The 6,757-nt window shown below is 34.0% G+C and overlaps 1 long non-coding RNA gene across 1 annotated transcript; it reads right to left on the reverse strand.

Annotated features, from left to right (window-relative positions):
* Positions 1–3,903: 3,903 nt before the first annotated feature.
* Positions 3,904–4,574, reverse strand: LOC140442801 (uncharacterized). The gene is made up of 2 exons (XR_011951146.1): positions 4,399–4,574; positions 3,904–4,150 (listed from the first exon to the last, which is right to left on the reverse strand). It is a non-coding gene; the product is annotated as an uncharacterized lncRNA (long non-coding RNA).
* Positions 4,575–6,757: the final 2,183 nt, after the last annotated feature.

Here is a 6,757-nt window from a genome sequence, read left to right on the forward strand (position 1 = left end):
TGGAATTCTCAGCATCCGTCTGTATATATACATTTCAAAGGTATCTATTCTTTTTACCGTTTCAGAGTCCATTATCCAACTTTCACAGCCATACAGCAAAACAGAGAAAACGTAACATCTGCTCATTCGAATTCTGAGCTCAAGACTAAGGTCTGATCTTGTAAAAAATGTTTTTATGTTCATCAGTGTTTTCCTCGCTTGTTCAATTCTTGATAGGATTTCTTTTTTTGGATTACACTGGCTGTTGATATTTGCTCCCAAATATTTTATGGAAGTTACATGTTCTATTATTTGTCCCTTGGCATACAAATGTACGTTTGTTGGTATCTTTGAAAATAATAGAATTTTAGTTTTGAAATATTTAGATGTAAACCGAACATTTCGCTATGACGAACTACCGCATTTATTATATTTTGTTGTTCTTGTGCGTTGTTTGCTATTAGGACGGTATGATCAGAGTATCTGATGTTGTCTAAGCTGGTTCCGTTAATCTTGATTTCACCTTGTCTAATGTCGAAACACAAACAATAGAAATCAAAAGAGGTGTTAGATAGGGTTGCGTGCTGTCCCCATTGTTATTCAATCTGTACAGCGAAGCTATTTTTAAGGAAGCAATATCAGAGGAACAACAGGGTATATCAATAAACGGAAAAATCTTAAACAACATAAGATTCGCAGACGACATTCGTTATTTTTGCAGACAGTATAGAAGCATTGCAACGCTTAGTAAATAGATTACATCAAGTCAGTATCAAATATGGACTACAAATGAACGTTAAGAAAACCAAGTTCATGATTATTTCTAAGCAATATACAGTCGGAAGGCTAGATATCGAGGGAAAACAAGTAGAAAGAGTGAATAACTACAAATATCTGGGAACCTGGGTAAATGAAAACAATGACCAAGGTAGAGAAATAAGGAGACGCATTGAAATTGCAAGACAAGCATTTATAAAAATGAAAACAATGTTTGTCAATCGAGACCTTCCTCTGGATCTGAGGATAAGAGCCTTAAGATGCTACGTGTTCTTGACTTTGTTGTATGGAATGGAAAGCTGGACACTAAAAGTGGATAATATAAAGAAGTTGGAATCATTTGAGATGTGGTGCTATAGAAGGATTTTGAAAATACCATGGACCCAACGAGTTACGAACTCAGAAGTGTTAAGAAGGCTACAAAAAGATTGGGAGGTCATAAAGCACATCAAAACAAGAAAGCTGGAATATTTAGGCCACATTACCAGAGGTGCGAAATATGAGATATTAAGGCTCATAATGCAAGGTAAAATCAAGGGTGAAAGATCCATAGGAAGACGAAGAATTTCCTGGCTGAGAAACCTAAGAGAGTGGTATAGTTGCAGCTCCGTAGATTTTTTTAGAGCAGCCGCCAATAAGGTACGGATAGCTGTGATGATAGCCAACCTCCGATAGAAGAAGGAAGTACAATTAGAAGAGCAAGAAGAAGAATGCCTTACTATAATTTATTATATTTTAAAGAAATTAAAAATTGAGTGATATAAGGCTGAATGCTCGAATAAATGAATTTTAATCAAATAAAAGGCAGATATCGAGTACAGTTTTTATTAAATCTTTCCCAAGTATTTTCGCTCCTAGAGCATCTTCAGGGGCATTTCGTCAAATTAGGCTATCCAACAATATATATAGAATGTCATAAAGATTGAAAGGTACATTGACACAACACGGCACAAGGACAAACAGTTTAAAAATTACTGAAAACGACGAAGCTACATGTTGGGTGAGAGAGATTTCTCTCTCCTAATAACTAAGTTGTAACGATTTGCATCGCTTCGATATCGTCAGCGCTTCGTAGTCACGCATCCCTACCAGAAGTTCCTCCTCCATCGATGTTGGCTAAAGGAGATAGAAGGCCTTCGACCGTATAAAAGAGCAGTCGCCGCAAGAGAAAGCAGAGTTCTGTCGGAGTATTGATCTGACAACAACTTCACTGGCCCAAGGGTATTGACTGGCCACTGACCCAAGAGTATTGAAGCCACTTCTGCTAGACTACGAAGCGCTGAAGATATCGAGGCGATGGAAATCGTTACAACTTAGTTATTAGGAGAGAGAGAGACTTCTCTCCTAATGCCACCCAACATGTAGCTTCGTCGTTTTCAATAATTTTTAAACTGTTTGTCCTTGTGTCGTGTTGTGTCAATGTACCTTTTAATGTTTATGACATTCTCCATATATTGTTGGATAGACCAATTTACCGAAATGCCCCTGAAGATGCTCTAGGAGCGAAAGTACTTGGGCAAGATTTAATAAAAACTTATAACCTTATAACTTGGAGTTATAAGGTTATTTTTTTTTGGTAATAAAAATAAAAGACTGGATTGGAGAAAGAAAAGAAAAAGAAAGAAAGAAAAATAAAAACCAGGCTTAACAATTTGATCAAACGAGAGATAAAGAAAATGGAGAAAAATTAGAGGCAAGTGATATTAATTGGAAGGGAATTTAAGTGACAGGATGGTCAAGCTGGTTAACTAAAGTTTAGTGAGTGAGAGAGATATAGAGTACGATAAAAAGATGAGACGTAGATATTCAGGGAATGGAGAATGGCTGGCTTTTCGTGCCGTGTTAGAATAAAATGGATGATGATAAAGAAACAACAGATAAAAACCGAAGATCACTAAAGAGGAAAGGAGTTGATAATAAAAAAAAAAAAATGGGCGCCAGGAGTAAAGGTTTGTTGGAACTTCTACTCCGTTGATAAACGATACAAGTATGATTTAATCGTAAAAACTATTTAAAACCCAAGTAGCTGAGAGAGACCAGGTTTAGGTAAAGTAAAACGCAATATATACAATGTGTGGTTTTATTCTAGATAAATGTAAAAAAATGGCTTGATTATATAATATAATGTATAGAAATGTAAAATATATGATATACTCTTTTTTTTTATAACGTTCCCTTTGTTTAAATCAAAAATTTTTACAATATACAAAAAGAAAACCTGAGTGATTCCATATCAAAACTTCAACAAAATACAGACATAAAATTTTGAGTGCTACTGACTGAGCGCATACATGGTTCTTCTTCTCATTGCGCCGACTGCCTTTCGAAGGTTGGCGATCCAAATGGCAATTGTAGTTTTGGAAACTGCTGCGCGAAAGATCTCTGCGGATGAGCGGTCGAATCATCTCCTCAGGTCTTTCAGCCACGAGTTCTGGCGTCTTCCTACTGACCTTTTGCCCTGTACTTTTCCTTCCAGTATAACTTGAAGTAATTTATATCTTTCGCCTCTCAGCACATGACCCAAGTATTGCATTTTCCTCTTTGATTATTCTTAGTAATTCTTTTTGTTTACACATGCGACGAAGTACCTCAACATTAGTAACTCTTTGTACCCATGGAATCCTCAACATTCGTCTGTATATATATATACATCTCAAAGGCATCTATTCTTTTTTCTATTTCAGAGTCCATTGTCCAACTTTCACAGGCATACAGTAAGACAGAAAAAACGTAACATCTGATCATTCGGATTCTAAGCTGTAGACTAAGGTCTGATCTTGTAAAAAATGTTTTAATGCTCATGAATGTTTTCCTTGCTGCATACATGGTTGTACCATGAAAATTATAGTTATAACAACATTTAATTAGCTTAATAAAATTTTTTTATTTAAATACCAATGCTTAGATTGATAAGTACTTATACCCATTTACATGCATTCGGTTATGCAAGACAATATCGTGTAATGTATTAATTCAAATATATGAATAAAACGGTGAATATAAAGTAAAATTCAAAGATAAAGTTGATTTAAATCTTTATCATTGAAGAGAACTAAAGAAGAAAAATTTAAAACTTCAAATAGATTAGTTACTAACACTGACGTTAAAGTATTTACGTTGTTTAACCAAAAGTACAGTACATAAGAATGAATTAGAGACACTTATCTTAATGCAACTCCAGACAAGGAATACTTGCTACACAGTTTAATAACGACCATAAGCGATTAACTGCTCCAAATCGATGGTAGTTTGTAGGCCACTCACATCAATAAGATTTCCTTATGAAAATGGGTGATCGGTAAGATTTACCTTCCAATTTCCTTATTTTTTGTTGTTCCTGAGGTTTATTTTATATGGGCTTACTTGTTTTTTTTTTTCTATTTACTAAGTACGGCTAAAAAGAAGTGATTATAAGTATCTAGAAATTTTTTCCGTGGATACAAGGTGAGACAGACCGGTTTATCAAGATACTGAACGGTATCCTTCTACGCATATAGAATAATCACCTCACACAATAAACTCGAAAATAATATTTGAGTAATAAATTTCTAGCAGTAGCTTCACTAAATTTGAATTATTATCAAATAAAATAAATTATCTACATGTGGTTTCTACATATTTAAATTACAAAAATTTACTCACTAGACGACTGTTTTCATGGTTTTAATAACTAGAGTTGGCTGAATTCTCATTTAAATTTCCACATCCTTATTTAATTCATTTTATTAATCGTGTCTCTCGTCTGCCGGTTTTGTTCTACTTAATAACGTTTGTGTTTATTCCCATCTAGTTCTGCTTTAAATCGCTTGCCAACTTACTATTAGCACTGATTTTCAAACAAGGCGTTCAGTTCAATACTTAGTCCTTAGTCCGTTTAATTAGAGTTCTTTTTTTTTTTTTTTTTTTTGCTCGATACATTAATTGATATGGAAATGGCTAAGGTTACGGTAATCTACCTTTTATTTGATTAAAATTCATTTATTCGAGCATTCAGCCTTATATCACTTGATTTTTAATTTGTTTAAAATATAATAAATTATTTTAAATCAATAATTTGTATTTTATTTTTCGGGGATAGTAAACAGTGGGCCATACTTAATTTTTTTATTGTATATAATACCTAGGATATAATTTTATTTTGTCACCGGATGCAAAGAACTACACTAAAGCTGTGTGGCAAGCCGCTGGCATTCTCAGACAAAATTAATTTTCTCGGAATGGTTTTCGACCAAAAACTAACATGGAAACATCATATTTCAGAAATAAAAAAGTCTTGCCAAAGTGGATTAAACGTAATGAAAACATTATCAAATAAAAAATGGGGAACCGACGAAACCACATTATTAAATATTTATAAGTCACTTGTTAGATCAAAAATAGATTATGGGGCTATTGTATATGACTCGGCTAAAAAACACGTTACCAATCAACTTGAAATCATTCAAAACACAGCACTTCGGATCGCCACAGGTGCATTTAGAACCACACCCGTTAAGAATCTCCAATGTCTTACAGGAGAACCACCTCTTACCCTACGAAGGAAGTATCTAAGCCTTTCGTATGCATCTTCAGTTGCCAGTAACAAATTCCACCCAGTGTTTCGAAATACATTTACGGACCGGTATCTAGAAGCTTATAAAAAAAAGTAAGTTCGATCCACCTTTCTATGAAAGAGTCCGAAGAAATTTAAAAGATCTGCAACTGCAAATTCCTGACCTCTATCCTTCAAATCTAAAAACTCCCCCTCCCTGGTTAATCATGATTCCCGAGATCAATACGACACTACTCCAATATCACAAATCAGAGACATCACCAAATGTAATCAGACAGTCATTTTTAAAAGAACTCGAGACTTACGGGGAAAGTTTTTGCATTTATACAGATGCCTCCAAATCTGCAAACGACGTAGGAGCAGCATTTGTCACTCCACATGCATCCTTCCAATTTAAATTAAGGTCGGCCACCTCTATATACTCAGCAGAGTTATATGCAATATTACAAGCCCTCATTCATATCAAAAGTACAAAACAGTCTTCCTCCGTCATTATCTCAGATTCTCTAAACTCGTTAACAACAATTGATCAACTATTCACTAAGAACCCTATAGCCTTACTTATCAAGAAAGAACTTGCAGCCTTACAAGAAACTGGTTCCGAAGTCAAATTTATATGGGTTCCATCTCACATGGGAATACAAGGTAATGAAAAAGCAGACCTCCAAGCAAGGGAAGCTTACAAAAACGATCATGCTACAATAGTGTCAAAGACTATTTCCAGTGATATAAAACAGTTCGTCAAAGAAAAAGTGATCAGTGCGTGGCAAAATGAGTGGAATTTATCGGAATCTAAACTAAAAGAAATTAAATCGACAGTGAGTCCGTGGCGCCTAGTGAACTTAAAAAGAGCTGATCAAGTCAAAATCTCTCGACTTCGATTAGGTCATACAAACATTACACATAAGTACCTAATGAATAAGGAAGACATTCCAGTGTGTGAATACTGTCAAATCAACATTACTGTTAAACACCTCCTAACAGAATGTGGAAAATATACAGTCAACAGACAAAATAACAATATTTCAAACAATTTAAAAACAGTATTAGGTGAACATTTAAACATCAAAGACTTAATTAATTTTCTTAAAGATACATCTTTATATAATTTAATCTAATGTAAAAACTAATGTCGCTAATGACCCAAGTGGTTGAAGCGACTATTTTCTTTGTAAATAAAAAAAAAAAAAAAAAAAAAAAAATTTATTTTGTTATTTATTTCGAATATATTTTTATTTAATTTAAACCTGAGTTTTACTGAGTCTGATGTCTAAAAAAGCTACCCGTCACAAAGTGCGTAAAATTCCTCACCTTCTCCTATTCATGCCAAAAGTAAAGCTTTTTCTTTATTTGATGAACGGGTGGATTACAACTTCTTGGCTTAAGTTATATGATGGATGTTGTATTTTATTTTGAAGTATAGGAAAAATATGAAATCAACGACAAATA

Source organism: Diabrotica undecimpunctata, chromosome 6 (genome assembly GCF_040954645.1).
Source record: "Diabrotica undecimpunctata isolate CICGRU chromosome 6, icDiaUnde3, whole genome shotgun sequence".
NCBI lineage: Eukaryota > Metazoa > Arthropoda > Insecta > Coleoptera > Chrysomelidae > Diabrotica > Diabrotica undecimpunctata.